This window comes from Megascapheus bottae, chromosome 16 (genome assembly GCF_031878675.1).
Source record: "Megascapheus bottae isolate mThoBot1 chromosome 16, mThoBot2.hap1, whole genome shotgun sequence".
Taxonomy (NCBI): domain Eukaryota; kingdom Metazoa; phylum Chordata; class Mammalia; order Rodentia; family Geomyidae; genus Megascapheus; species Megascapheus bottae.
This window is the reverse complement of record NC_143524.1, coordinates 56,160,786-56,177,450: the sequence shown is the minus strand read 5'-3', so window position 1 is coordinate 56,177,450 and position 16,665 is coordinate 56,160,786. Positions and strand designations below refer to the sequence as shown.

Sequence of the window (16,665 nt, the reverse complement as noted above, 5' to 3'; positions counted from 1 at the left end):
ATGCCAAGTAGTGGAATTGCTGGGTCATATGGGAGCTCCTATGTTTAGTCTTTTGAGGAACTGCCATACTGTTTTCCATAGTGGTCGAACGCGTTTGCCCTCCCACCAAATCTAGTAGTGGTTCCTCCTGCCACATCCCCACCAGCATCTGTTGTTGATAGGTTTCTTGATCCTGGCCATTCTAACTGGCCTCACTCCTTTTGTTTTTGGCATACAGAAGAGCAGTTGATTTTTAAGGTTTAATTTTATACCCTGCTACCTTGCCAAAGTTTTGAATCAGCTAAGCAGCTTGGGATTGGAGTCTATAGAGTTCTTTAAATACAGAATCATGTCATCTGCAAAGAGGGAAAGTTTCACTTCCTCTTTCCCTATTTGGATCCCCTTTATGCTTGCTTCTTGCCTTATTGCTCTGGCTAGGAATTCTAATACTATGTTAAAGAGGAGTGGAGAGAGTGGGCATCCTTATCTCATTCCTGATTTTAGAGGGAATGGCTTTAGCTTTTCATCATTAAGTATAATGCTAGCTGTGGGTTTGTCATACACAGCCTTTATTCTACTGAGGAATGTTCTATGGATTCCTAGTTTCAACTTTTCCTTTTCTAGAGAACAAGTTCTTGTACACCTATTATCATAGCACACATGTGATTCTTAATACAGTGTTTTTTGTGTTTCTACGTTCATGATTTTTTGATCTAAAAAAGCAGCTGCATCTAATTTTACAATGGTTTCCCTTCTCTCTCTGTCCTCCTCCCTTTCACTCCCTTCTTCTCTTCCTTCTTCTCCTCCTTCCCCCCACCCCCCACCAGCCAATTCTGGGACTTGGAATCTGGGCCTGGGCACTGTCCTTGTGTTCATTTTACTCAAGGCTAGAGCTCTACCACTTGAGCCACAGCTCCACTTCTGGCTTTCTCTGTGATTAATTTGAGTCAAGCATCTCCTCAGATTTCAGCCTCCTGAGTAGCTAGAATTACAGGTTCAAACTACTAGCACTTGACTACTACCACCATCTATATGCCCATGAATTATCCCGTGCTGCAGAATCGTTTAACATATAGGAGTAACATAACATAAATGATTAATGAGGACAGCAAAAGCTTATCCATATCATTACTCTTTTTTTCTTTCCGTAGATGATTTAAAGATTCTTCAGGCTTTATTAAAAGAAGAATTTCAGTGAACAAGATAGAATTAATCTCATTGAACTAGAAAAATGATATTGCTAAAATATGTGCATAAATTTAATCAGATAATGAAGCTGATGAAGAGATGTGGAAATAGACAAGTTGTTCAGTTTTTTCTTGGTAACATAAGCCTGAGGTTGTCTTATATGTACTCAAAAATGAATGGCCATAACCCTTCCTTCACTGTAGATTTATGATCAGGATTATAAAAGATTATTTCAGGCCATTCCAGGATTATGAGTAATTAGTTCAGGCCCCCTAAATGGAGCATAAATTTCAAAAGAGCAGGTCATTATTATAAAGCAATCTTTGGTTATAAACTAGTCCACTTCCTCTGCAATCACTTGAGAATGGATGTATTCAATAATATGAATGTGTTTTAAAATTCTATTAGAATACTGTTCTCAGTACTTACCCTCATAAATACTGAATTCACTAAATTTTTTTCATCCAATGATAGCAAATGAGTAGGAAATAATTTTTATTGCAAAATGTAAATCTGTTCTGTATCTTTGCCATTTCAGGAAAGTGAAATAAAATTTAACTGTGATTGATTAATTTCGAATTACTTCCACAGTCTTTACTGATGAGAATTCTCTCCAGATTTCTCCATGGCAAGATAAATACCTGAAAAGAAATATCCCAAGAGATTAATATCTGTAAAGGAAATATCCCAAGAGGAATGGATTATCATAGCAGTTACTCTTTTAAAAATTAAAAATATGGATAGCAGCTTCTAAAAGATTCCAGTGAGAATGTAATACCAATAGGAATTTTAAGAATCCAAGTTTTCAGAGGGTGAAAAAATCTAAAAAACACAAACAAGTCACTAGTGGACTGTTAAATAGTTAAAATAGTGATATATACAAACAAATTGGACAAGTAAAACATGTATAATTCCTTCAGCACTGAGGATATTATCTAAACACAGGCCTACTAAGAGCAATTGAGATTCAGAGAATATTTTAGTCAAGTCCAGACATTTTCCAAACCTTCATTTGTTTATTCATCTTTCTGTATAATCAATAGATTATACAGAAAGGAGATAAAAATACCTGGGAAACCTAATTGTAAAGGAAAAATTATAGACACCTAATATGAACACATGTGGTAGGATAGTTGCTATGCTAATTGCTTCTCTAGACTTTATTACTGACAATATCATTTGCATTCCAGAGATGAAAGAATTTCAGCTCAGGAAATGAAGCCTGTCAGTGTTTGAAATGAATTCTCTTCTTACCTCCAAAAGATACAGTCATCGGAATATAACCTGGGTTGCATATAGAACTTAACAAAGGCATCAAGTTAAAAAGAGGTTATTAATGTGAGCCTAGTTCAATATGACATCTCCTTTGGAAAGGGACTGGTTTGGGTAGCTGGGGAAGAATTAATTTCACAAATATTTATAAAACCTAATGAATAAAAAAACTGAAAAGTGATTTCTTCGCACATCATAGGAATAATTTGACAAAGAGAAAATGTGAAAATTTTGTTGTAAGATGGAAATGTAAGGACCAACTGAAAAACTGAAAAACAATAGTGATATGGAATGAGGATTTCATTCCAGACTACTATAATAGAGAGAATGACACAAAAAATAAGAGCTACAATTTTTTTTATCTGACTTTTTAAAAAATTTTTTATTGTAATTAGTAAAAGGGTTACACGATATTTGCCAGATAGAAGGTGCATTAATTCACATACATTGATACCCTTTCACATGTCTTGGTACCCATTACCCTTCCCCCCACCCCCCACCCATCTTGGTTTTTCCCCCTTCCCTATCAAATTTCAAATAACCAAATACAAATAAATTCAGTATATCAGATAACAAAGTGAGATACTGTAACAATATGAGATAACCAAGGGACAGCAAAGGAGATGAGAGACAACACAGTACATTAAGGACAACAATCATTCGTTATATGGCTTTTGTTTCAATATCCTGGAGGTCCTTTCAATTAGCTTCATACTATATGGCCTTATGTATCAAGAGCTACAATTTTGGGATTATGTTTAAATGCCAAGCTCTGGTGGTTTGTAATTCTAACTACTCAGGAAGAAGAGATCAGCAGGCCCAGGCAAAATAGTCTATGACAAGATCCCATCTCAATAGAACAATTAAAACTAGGAATGGTGGTTCATGCCTATCATTCCCAGTAAACCAGAAATACAAATAAGAGGCTAATAATCCAGGGCTACCAAGACAAAAAGTGGCACATATGAAAAAATAACTAGAGCCAAAAGGATTAGAGAGAGCAAGCATGAAGCCTTGAGTACAAAATTCCCCTGGTCCCAAATAAAGTGATGTTTATATATAGTAGTTTACCATATACCCAACAGCATTATGTCTAAAAACCAGTGAACACATCTTGGTTAAAAATACAGTTTTTGGGGCCAGGAGTTTGGCCTAGTGGTTAAAGTGCTTGCCTAACATGCACGAAGACCCGGGTTCGATTCCTTGGTACCACATACATACAAAAAAGCCGGAAGTGGTACTGAGGCTCAAGTGGTAGAGCTCTAGCCTTGAGAAAGTCCAAGGACAGGGCTCAGGCCCTGAGCTTAAGCCCAGGACTGGCCAAAAATAAATAAATAAATAAATAAAAATACAGTTTTCCACTGGGCATGGTGGCTCATGCCTATAATCCTAGCTATTCAAGAGGCTGAGATTTGAGGATTATGGTTCAAAGCCAGCCAGGGCACAAAAGGACCTGAGACTTTTATCTCTAATTAGCCTCTAGAAAAACGGAAGTGAGATTTGGCTCCAGGGTAGGATGGTAGCCTTGAGCTGAAGAGCCCAGGGACAGAACTCAGGCTGAGTTCAAGCCTCAAGAATATATTTTTTTTCTAAAATGCTAATGACTGTTTTCATCTACATGAGTCATAATCATTTCAAAAATATGCTTTTTTGTGGGGACTTCTGACTGGCCAGGTGTTAGTTGCCAATGGTTCAGACGTCATCACTTTACCACATTGATTAACAAAATCTGCAAAAGATTTTTTTTGTATAGCATGTAATGCTGTTTGACAGAAATTTTGCCAAACTAGAAATTCCTTCAAAATTGGAGTACGCTGTTTCAACTTGCTACTCATTAGAAACTTAACTAATATTCTAAATTATTTGTCTTTTCAACAAGGTTTGCAGGTTCTTTACCTAAAAAAGAAAACATTTCCAGAAACATTTGCATTGTTTATCCAAAAGAAGTGACTCCTTCTCCATTAAAGTTTTATCAGAAGGTTGCAGCGACTCACTCACCCCTTTATGCTCTATCTCTAATTCTCCCCTAGTTATTTCCATTAAGTCTGCAGAGATGTCATCCACTTAAAGTCTTAACTCTATCATAGTCACTAAGGAGAACTGAAACTTACAGTTAATATGGATATCTTGATTTGCTTACATTATCCCACAGATGTTCTCAATGGCCTGGGGAATATTTTGCAGAGGTTTGTAGTTTACTTTGCCTTAATTTCTCAGAGAAATGGCAGCTATGTAGCCATAACACTTGCTTCTTAAGTAAGACTTGAAAATTGAAATGACTCCTAATGTGTGTTCTAGAGAGTGATGGCTTTTTCAGCAAGAAAACATTAATCATATATATCTCTACTGGAGCTTTTACATGAGCAGGAATATTGCCAGTGAACAAGAGTGCTTTGAAAGGAATTTTTTTCTATGCATGTAAATCATGTAAACAGAAGTGCTGTCATTAAGGTTTCATTATTCCATTTAGTGACCAGGAGAGATTATATTTAGTTAGGACACTTGGAATGGAAAATTATGTATTGGTTTCAACTTAAAAGCACCAGCTGCATTTGTCTGTACCAAGAGAGTCCATCTGGATGAGTCAACACTAATCTGGCTACAAAAGTCCTAGGTGACTCTTCTTCTAATATAACTATATTTGTTTATATTGTGATCCTGTTGTTTAGTGTAGCTACTTTCACCTGTTAGAATTTTGCTTTAGCTTCTACATCAGTTCTTGCCATTGCTGACTTAAACTGTAATTTTGTAGAAACGAATTTACCCCTTAATCTTCATGAGTCTCTATGAGGCTCAATCTTCTATGCAGCTTTCTTCTCTCTTTGTCTTTTAATTTTGGTTGATGGGAATTTGATCTTTTGTCCAGAGAACTAAATCCTTTTCTATATTTCCAGTTGACTTTTCATTATTACCATTTCTGAATTCATTTTTATTAGGAAGCCTAATTCTTTCAGAAACATTTCTTTACACTCATAACATGGGTCATTGTTGTAAGAGAACCCATTTCAGCCTCTTTCACCAAACCAATATTTTCCAGCATTTAATTTAACATCCTTTTACTAGAAAATGTAGAAGCTACTAGATCACCATAAATTAGCCTAATTTCAGTATTTCAGTATATAGGAAGTGCAAGGACAGGAAGAGAGATAGAAAAAAAAAGCTGGAGAACTTAGAGTATACAACACTGATTGGTAATATTTTTGTTGTATTTTATTGTCGGTGTAATGTATAGAGGGTTTACACTTAGATTCGCCAGGTAGTGGGTACATTACTTCTTGAATATTGGGAATGATTATGTTTCAGATATACTAAGTACATGAGCTTCAAACAATTCTCCAACAAAAAAGATCAGTGACCAGAGTTTACCAAAGATATAATATATACAATATATAATATTTTATGTAATACTATATAAAATATATAATCAGAAGTTGAAATATTATGAACATCACATGTATTTCACGTGGAAACATGAAATGAATACATATTGCTTGAAAAAGTGATGTTGCAGACACAGTATCAGGCTAACACAAAATTCTCTGTATACTTCATGTTATCAGCAAAACACAATAATGGATGATAAAATGAAATATTTCTGTGATCATTAATACTCATCACAATGAGTATTATCAGCTGAATGGCAACTGGACATTTGAAATCCTCAAAAAAAGGGCTGGGAGTTTGGCCTAGTGGTAGAGTGCTTGCCTAGCATGCACGAAGATCCCGGTTCAGTTCCTCAGTACCACATACATAGAAAAAAGCTGGAAGTAGTACTGTGGCTCAAGTGGTAGAGCTCTAGCCTTGCGAAAGCCCAAGGACAGTGCTCAGGCCCTGAGTTAAAGCCAGGACTGGCAAGAAAAAGTCTGAAATTCTCAAAAATGCCTAAACTATGATTTTTACAACTATAATAAATTAATTTTAGAATTCTTCATGATTTACAAGGTTATATAAAGCAAAGTTAAAGGCAGAACTTAAAGATGCATAACACAGCAATGCAATAAGAACACAGTATTAGCAGAGAAATGCTCCCTTACCAGAGAACTAGATAAATATAGAAAGAAATGACAAGGCTCAGCCCTTGAGAAGATGAATACAATGACAGGAACTCCCAAACACTTCTCAGTCCTAACTCTCAATATTAAATTACATAGATGAATCAAAATGCAAGATCCATCCATTTGATGTCTTAAAGAGACATATCTTGCCCACATAAGCGAACATCTTTTGAGAGTGAATAAACAATGGAATAAAATCTTATCAGGAAAATGGCACCCATAAACAGACCAGATTTGAAATCCTAATATCAGATAAAATAGACTTGAAATTATAATTAGTGATAAGAGATAAAGAATGACATTGCATATTAATAAAAGTATTCTCCTATAGTAGGAGAGAACAATTCTAAATACACCAAATAATGGAACACCCAATTTCATCAAACAAATACTATTTATCTTAAAAGCACACATTGATCCAAATATATTTATTGTTGGTGACTTTAATATGTCACTGTCACCTGCAGATAGATCAACTCTGAAAAAAAAAAACAACGGAGAAACCTCAGAACTAAACCAATTTGTATCAGCCCAAAGCAATAGACTATACATTCTTCTCAGCAGCATATGGAACAGTAGATCACATTTTAGTTCACAAAGCAAATCTGTGCAAATTCAGAAGTATTGAAATTATTTCCTATCTGTCAGACAACAATGGAATAAAATTAGGGCCACCATAGAAAATGTACTAACTCAAGAGAAGAGAAAAGAACATAGTAACTTAAAAACAACAATAAGTCATAATTAAGCTCTTGTTTCCATATCCTGAAGGTCCTTTCATTTATCCTCATCCCATATGGCTAGGATTTGAGCTATTGTAATCCTCTGCTAGGAGAGTCCTAAGTTTGTACTAATTATTACAAATGAGGGAAACCATTGAGCCTGTGTTGCTTTGGGTCTGACTTACTTCAGTTAATATGATTTTTTTCCAAGTCTTTCCATTTCCTTACAAATGGGGCGATGTCATTCTTTACAAATGGGGTGATATCGTTCTTTCTGATGGCAGCATAGAATTTCATTGTGTATAAATACAACATCTTCATGATCCAGTCATCTACTGTGGTGCCTTTTGGTTAATCTCATGTGATCTGGTATATTGTACATACCTTTATTTGTTTATTTGAAATAGGAAAGGGAAGGGGGGAAGATTAAGAAGGTGGGGGAGGGAAATGGGGACAAAGGGAGAAAGGGTATCAATGTGTGAGAAGTAATGCTCCTTCTATCTGGTGAATATAACTGTAACACTCCTATCTATTAAAATAAAAAATTATTGCTTAAAAAAAGAAAATTTACTAACTCAAGCAGAATGAACTACAGTGAATGAACAGTGGATCATTGGATCATTGAAAACATCAGAATGGAATTTCAACTTTATGTTATTTCACAAAAACCATCAGTTCCTCTAAGACACCAAAAAAGCAGTATTCAGAAGAAAATGTACAGCTTTGAATCAGAGAGCAAAAACTAATCCCATAGAATTAACGAAGAGTTGATTCTTTTAAAAATGTTAACAAAATGACAGACCCTTAGCAAATTTGACAAAAAAAGAAGAGAACACACCCAAATAATCAAAATCAGAGAATAAACATCATGGAAAAAAGAAAGCAATCTTCAGACCATTATAAAGGAATATGTCTTTCTTCTTTTCTTCCTTTTTTCTCCTTTGGTTTTTTTCCTTTGTTTTATATTCTGCTGTCACTGTTTTTTTTTTTTTATTTCTGTACTCTTTGTCTTGTATACAAGATTATCTGATTTGGGGAAGGAAAGGGGAAGCACAGAAAAGGCGAGAGAACCAATTCATGATGATACGCACTAGACACTGTGTTGGAAATGAAGCTTATCCCCTAGGGGTAGTGGGAGGGAGGAAAGTGGGAGAAAATAAGGGATGAGATAACAATGTTAAAAAAGAAATGTACTTATTGCCTTACTTATGTAACTGTAATCCCTCTGTACCTCACCCTTACAATCAAATTTAAATTAAAACCAAAGAGAACGGAATGCTGATGTAGCTGGTGTGGTAAAGGTCTTTTCTCCTCTCTCATATTCTTTGTATCTGTGCTTATAAGCATCATCACATCCATCTGTCCTGCATTTATTTATTTATGCCAGGCCTGGGGCTTGAACTTAGGACCTGAGCACTGTCATTGGGCTTTCTCAAAACTAGAGTTCAAACACTTGAACCAAAGCACCACTTCCATATTTTTCTATGCAAATGGTACCCAGAAATCAAACCCAGACCTTGGTGCATGCCAGCTAAGCACTCTATGACCGGGCCAAACTCACAGCCCTGTCCTGCCTTTTTAAGTAATGTCTTGGACTATTTGCATGATCCTGGATTCATATGTGTATTTAATTCATTTTTACTTTTTTTAAACTAAGTTTAAATTTTTTACTGGTACATTTGAAGTTGTTTATAATACAACTGTACTATTACAATGCCGTCATGCCATATCCTTACATACAAATATAGTACTGTCACTAAATTCAGCCTCATTTTTACTTCATTGCCGATATCTGAGTCTTTTGGATTGATAGTTGCCTGTTGCTCATGGTTAAATGGATCATTTAGAGGGGAAAAGTTTTGTGTGTTTTTCTTAGTCAGCCTTCATTTTTAGCATATTTTGTGCTTGAAATTTTTGAGCATAATATTTAACTCATTCATGAATTAAGCTGGAGAAAATGTAAATTTTTAGTTTTTCCAAGCCCACAGGAGGCACAGCATTTCCTTCAGTCATAAATATACTCAGAAAGCCTAATTTTTATTACTTAAAATTTTAGTGCTTATTAGATTTCTTATTTGATCTTCATATTTCTATGCTCCAAATTTATAAATATGTAAATATTTCTCAAACTAAAATATTTTGATAACTCTATCTGAATATATAGATGATTCTATATATTTGAAATTATGCTTTTAAAATAAATTTAACTCCCACACTTTATATTTCATGAAATTTGCAAAGTGATCCACAAAATAAATGACTTAAAAACTCATAAAATCAAATGACTTCTATTCCTTTTCCTATTAGCATATTCTAAAGAAAATCTCTCTCTTGCTATACTTATGAGAGTGAGAAATCATCTTTAATAGAAATCTTTAAGATGAAATCACTGTAATATCATACTTTTTCAATAAAGATAGACCTGGAATGCTTAAGATATTTTACATTAGCTATTTTATGTTCATTAATATTAATAGTATAATTAAGATGTGAAGTTATTTTGATCTGTAATGACACATTCTTCATTTGAAATATAAAACTCATGAAAAATGGGGGAAAACCCTGCCATATACTTTATGTAATAATGAGATTATCTTTGAGAAGTTCTACTTCAAGATTAGGCAAATTTTAAATCATCTGTGATTTGAATCACTTTTCTGCATTGTAATTCTTGGAAGATTGAATTTATCACATCTCCTTGTATTAGTACATTGCTTCCTGCATCTTGGTATGCTTTTCTTCCTTGAATCATAATTTTATTTCCCATTATTCTTTGCATATCTCTGATATTGTCATCTGGAAAATGTAGATGTAATTAGTCTGACAAGGATTTCCAAGAATACCTTGACAATGCTAAATAGTGTTAATTTCTTCCATTCTCTATTCCTCGTTTTTCTTCTTAATAAAAGAATAGGGGTTTTCTAGTTAGGAAAATGATTTTTACGGTTCTGTGTAACAGAATGGAATAAAGGCATTGTATTTTCCAATGTCCTGATTTATATCCCTAATATTTGTTACTTTCCTGACTGGCAATTTACTGTTGCCTTCTAGACACCATGTTTTCATCTGTTTGTGTAGTCATTTTATCCTATGCTCTCATGGTTCCTATGCTGTCATTATTTTAAACACTGGTCTAATAGTAAAATGTAATTGAAATAGCTGAGTTTAATGAGCAAAATACTTTATTTTTTATTGTAATTAGTAAAAGGGTTACATGATATTTGCCAGATAGAAGGTGCATTAATTCACATACATTGATACCCTTTCACATGTCTTGGTACCCATTACCCTCCCCCCCACACCCCACACCCGTCTTGGTTTTCCCCCCTTCCCTATCAAATTTTAAATAACCAAATACAAATAAATTCAATATATCAGATAACAAAGTGAGATACTGTAACAATATGAGATACCCAAGGGACAGCAAAGGAGATGAGAGATAACATAGTACATTAAGGACAACAATCATTCCTATATGGCTTTTGTTTCAATATCCTAGAGGTCCTTTCAATTAGCTTCATACTATATGGCCTTATGTATCAAGATTTTGCTCTATTGCAGATCTCTGCTAGTAGAGCCCAAGGTTTCTACTGATTATGACGACTGAGGGAAACCATTGAGCCTAAGTTCCTTTGAGTCTGGCTTACTTCACTTAATATGATTTTTTTCTAAGTCTTTCCATTTCCTAACAAATGGGGCGATGGCATTCTTTCTGACAGCAGCATAGAATTCCATTGTGTACAAATACCACAACTTGTTGATCCACTCATCAACTGAGGGACATCTAGGTTGGTTGGTTCCATATCTTTGCTATGGTGAATAGTGCTGCAATGAACATTGTTGTGCTAGTGGGTTTAGTATGTCTTTGTTTCTGGATGATTGGGTAAATGCCAAGTAGTGGAATTGCTGGGTCATAGGGGAGTTCTATGTTTAGCCTTTTGAGGCACTGCCACACTGCTTTCCATAGTGGTTGAACGAGTTTGCACTCCCACCAACAGTGTAGTAGTGATCCCTCTTGGCCACATCCCCTCCAGCATCTGTTGTTATTCGTTTTCCTGATCCTGGCCATTCTAACTGGAGTGAGGTGGAATCTTAGAGTTGTTTTGATTTGCATTTCTTTTATGACCAGAGATGTTGAGCATTTCTTCATGTGTCTATAGGCCATTTTTGTTTCTTCTTCAGAGAAGACTCTCTTTAAGTCTTTGGCCCATTTTTTAATGGGATAGTTGTTACTTTGGAGGTTAGTTTTGGAGTGATTCAATTTTTTGAGTTGTTGATATATTTTAGATATGAGGCCTTTGTCCGTTGTTTGGTTGGTGAAGATCTTCTCCCACTCTGTAGGCTTCCTAATTAATTTACTAGCTATGTCCTTTGCCATACAAAAGCTCTGCAGTTTAATGCAGTCCCACTTATCCAGCCTTTCTCTGATTTGTTGTGATTCTTGGTCCTTATTAAGAAAATTTCTACCTGTGGCAAGGAGGCCTAGTGTATCTCCTATTCCTTCCTGTAAAGTTTTCAGTGTGTCAGCTTTTACCTCCAGGTCTTTGATCTATTTGGAGTTAATTCTAGTGCAAGGTGACAAAGAAGGATCCAACTTTCAACAAGTTGTGCTGGCAGAACTGGTTAAGCACCTGCAAAATACTTTATAAACATTGTGCTTATGTGCATTTTTAGTACACTGTATGAATTATGAAAAATCACAATGAAACACTCACTTTGTTCAATCAGTGTGAATAAAAGATGCAAGCAGAATATAGATTTTCCAAAATCTTGACAGTGAACTATTTTCTTGAATTTTTTTCACATTTACCATTAAAGGAAATGGTTACATAAGTCCATAGCATTTAATTTAAAACTAATATCGATAGATTTGTTTGTGATAAATAGAATTGTACACACTTCAGGAGGGTTAAAATATTGGAATGGGTGCTATCGTGCTATATTAGTGCCTTCCTTGTTAATACAGATTTGTCTGATTTAGAATGATTCTCTTTTTAACATCCATATAGTATAAGTTGTAATAGTCACAAATTCTCTTTTGTGTTCACACTTGTAATCCTAGCTACTCAGGAATCGGGGATCTGAGAACTGTGATTTGAAATGAGTCACGGGAAGAAAAGTCAAGTGATGCTTATCTCCAGTTAGTCACTCCCAAACTGGAAATGGCACTGTGGCTCAAGTGGCAAAATGAAAACCTTGAGTGAAAAAGCCGACATGCTAAGGTTCTGAGTTCAAACCCAGTAGCAAAACACACACTCACACACACACACACACATATACACACACACACATACACATGGGAGAGAGGGAGAGACATTTTCCTCCTATCACACTAACAGCCCACATCCAGTGGCTCCTTTCACTCATACTAAATTTGTTTTCTAAACTTTGTTATCAGTTATCTGTTTCTATATCTAAGGAATAGAGAAAATAATTTGCACTAATATGACTGGGTGGCTCTGAGCACTTACTGAGAGTATGCGTATATTTTTCTCTTTGAATAGGTCTCTACTGAGTTTCATGAATTTATTTTTTAACTCTGTCTCACAGCCACTTATTTCCCTGCTACCCAAAATGCTTACATGAGCTTTATATATGATTAACATTGGTGTTTAAAACCTGTTTAGGTAACCCCTTGCACTAAACAGTGTGTTCATAGAAAACTACATCATCTTTCCTACCAAACATTAGCTCATTGGCAGACTGCCATTTGTTAACTGGCCTGTTGAGCTACACACTACTAGGTCTTCCTTTCTTTCTTGGATAAGCCTAAACAGACTATAATGATAAACACCATGTTGCATCCTGGCAAATGCTTTAAAAAATCATTAACTATTTCTTTTCTTTTTCTAACAATTCTATCACCATGGAAACAAGAGCCATATAATGTGTGATTGTTGTTCTTAATGTACTATGTTATTTCTTATCACTTTTGTGGTCTGTCCCTTGGTTATCTCACATTGTTACAGTATCTTACCTTGTCATCTGGTATATTGTATGTATGTTTATTTGTGTATTTGAAATAGGATATGGAAGGGGGAAAACAAGATGAGGGGTGAGAACGGATATCAATCTTTGTGAAGTAATGCACCTTCTATCTGGTGAATATAATGTAACCCTTCTATTAATTACAATTAAAAAGAAAAGAAAGTTTCCATCACTAGTCCTGGTGCTTTCTCACAGGATTTCCCTCAATCGATGTTTACTTCCAGTCACTTACTGCTTAAAGAATCTTCCTTCCTTCCTTCCTTCCTTCCTTCCTTCCTTCCTTCCTTCCTTCCTTCCTTCCTTTCTTCCTTGCCTCCTTCCCTTCCTCCCTCCCTCCCTCCCTCCTTCCCTTCCTCCTTCCCTCCCTCCCTTTCCCTTACCCTTCTTTTCTTCTCACTCTTTTATATGTTCTTCTCGCTCCTGTCTTTCCTCCTTCCTTTCCATATTTCTATTCTTCCTACCTTGCTCCTTTACTCTTTTTATTCTTCTTTTCTTCCTCCCTTTTTCCAATCTTCCAATTTTCTTTTCCTCCTTTTCTTTCTTTCTCCCTCCCTCCTCTTTTTCCTTTCCTCCTTCCTCTCTCCCTCCCTCCTTGCCCTCACTTTCTTCCTCCTTCCCCCTTTTCTTCTTCCCTCCATATCTTCCTTTCTTTCCTCCATCTATCAAATTCTCCTTTACTTCTCTCCCTTTGTTTCTCTTCTCTTTCTTTCCTCCTTCCCTTTCCCTCACTCTCTCCCTGCTTCCTCCCTCACTTTTTCTTCCCTTCCCTTGTATTTTTTTCTTTTCAGTATTGAGCATTGAACCATTGAGAAGCTGCAAATAGGAGGCAAATACTCATTCCTGAGATACTGCCTCAGATTTGTAAATATTTTAAAACAGTTTTATTTTCACTTGGTAACTTTTCTGATTGAGGAATAAAATGGCCTTTTCACCTTCTTGTAAAACTCTGTCTAACTTTGAAATCACTCTGTACATTAGTGCATTCATCTATTGCTAAGGCACCCATGATTCCTCAAATCTTGTAATAGGCTCAAATTTGATTCATTTGTAGTTTTTCCTTGTCTGAGCCCCATATATCTTCCTTCCCATCTGTGAAATTCCTTCCCCTCCATTAATATGCTTCATTTCTGTCTTTTGTGGCCTAAGATCCACCATCCTTATGGATTGACTCTTTAACCTCATTTCTTAGGACACCAACACTTCAAGTGATCGAAATCAAAACAGAAAAAGGGAATTATTTATAGGATCACAAAGTCATGGCTTTAATTGGGCCAACTAAAAATATTGCCATGACCAAATAATGACAGAACCATTACCTTAACCACTTACCGCCTCTCATTTTTCACAGAGATATTTATTCTTCCTTTCTTCATGAGACCATGGGTAGGATCAGAGATCATGGCTATCCTTAGTTCATGTATTTTTTTCTTTTGGCATAATATAGATTGAACTCAGAGCCTCAGGCCTTCTGTCACTTGAGTCATATCTCCAAGAATGCACTTTTTGCATTATTTTTGAGGTAAGTTCTCATTTTGTGCCTGGTACTGTCTGGACTGTGTTGTCCTTACTTGTTCCTTTGCTGCGAGGGATGAGACATGTGTCTCTATGAGTAGATATTGTAGTTTCCCCTGTAGCTGGGATAACATTCACAACCATTCCAACCACTGATTGTGATGAGAAGTCAAGAACTTCTATTTCCTGATGCAGCTTTGAACCATGATCTCCTGGTCTCTACCTTCAAAGAGGGTGGCATTACAGACTTGATGCACGACTTTTACCTTGGCTTACCATTTTGGGGAGAAAACTAGATTTTTTGAGAACAAATAATTTTTAATAGGGTATTGGCTTTTCACAAATGTACTGAAGGATCATGCAATGTTGCCTGCATTAGACATGATCCTGGGAAACAGGTCTGCACATTCCTTTGTGACAGGTCCTGTGATGGCAGAGCTTTTCATCTCCCCTTTATTGTTACACCTGCATTATTTTCGAAATAAAGAAACACATCATCTTTTCTCCTGTATGACTTTCATTGTCAAATTACCACTGCAGGATGTAGCTTCTTCCTTAGCTCTGGTTTTCCTTCCTTGACTGTAGCCACCACCATGTCACCTACACCAGTAGCAGGAAATCTGCTCAGTCATCCTTTGATCCCCTTCACACAAAGGATATACCGCTTTTTGGCTCTGGTATTGTCGGCATGGTCGATCATAGCTCCTATGGGAAAACTTAGCAAAACCTGAAATTTCACCCCAGAAGACCCACCACATCCTCACTTTGACATCTTGGATGGCGGAAAAGGACCAGAAAACTAGATTTTTTTTTTAAAAGAACAATCTTTCTCTATCTTATTTTAAGTTTGATAAATCTGAGCAAAATTATTGATGAGAAGGTTAAGGAAAATCTGAACCCTGGAAGTTAAACCACTAAAGCCACAAGGATGAAGATCTCCAAGAACAATATTTGTTCTTTCCAAAGAACAAATATTATCTATTACTCGTTTTAAAAACCAATATTTTACAAGTTATCAATTGTACTCACATCATATAAACAGAAAGGCAGAAAGTCTACATCAGAAATAGGAACTCCAACAGACTCTGCACTGCAGGACTTCTTAGAAACCGCACAGGTACCATATTTGCATAAAAAAGAATGTTCTCCATGAATTCAAAGCAAAACATGGCCAGGTCCTTTTTTTCCATAGCCGACCTGATTTCATAATTCCAAATTCATGATATGGCTCTGAAACTGGTCTATCCTTTTCCATCTCCATGCAGGTTAAGAATACCAATTTGGGGATTTCTTTCAACTAAAAAAAGAGTTCTCTGTACAGAATCTTGAGTTAGGGAGAGAAAATGAAGCCAACTGTGGCTTATGCTTCACGAAGGAACTTGCTGTTCCTCAGTTGTAGGTAGTCCTAAATGCTTTACTACATTCCAGTACCCCAAAGGTGGGATTAAAGAATTGTTCCAAACAGCAGACATTAGTGCAGCTGAGTGAAGTCAACACTTAGGTACCATCCTACGATTTCATCATCAGCACAGTGAGGATAGAATTAGACCATGAGTGATTTTTTATTAAAACACTGGGTAAATCCAATCAAGAGGTTTTAGCTATTAAGTTCCTCAACAACAGAGGCTATGTCTGTTTGAATTTGCTTTGTGAAGTGTCTGCAGAGGCATCAGGGCTACAGATGATTATTAGAAATACAAAAATGGTATTACTTGTGGCAACACCACTAAAAACTCAGTGCACTACTGTATCTAATGACAAGTGTATGTTTTACATCTATGAAAAGAATACTTGGCAATAGTTGAATTAATGTTTTCCAGGTATCTAGCTTGAAATAGGATTTGGAAGCTATTTGTTTCAGCTAAAGACTTGGGAATAAAGGAAACGACATAGGCACAGTTGGTTTCTATTAAGAAAAGTGTGTCACAGAAAGTTGTGATCAACAGTAT

The 16,665-nt window shown here is 35.8% G+C and overlaps 1 protein-coding gene and 1 pseudogene across 1 annotated transcript in view; one reads left to right on the top strand and one right to left on the bottom strand.

The window, feature by feature from the left end:
• The window catches only part of Grm5 (glutamate metabotropic receptor 5), a 470,415-nt gene that overhangs the window by 142,743 nt on the left and 311,007 nt on the right, over positions 1 to 16,665 (top strand). The window lies entirely within an intron of this gene.
• Positions 15,073 to 15,488, bottom strand: LOC150053627 (large ribosomal subunit protein uL14 pseudogene; annotated as a pseudogene).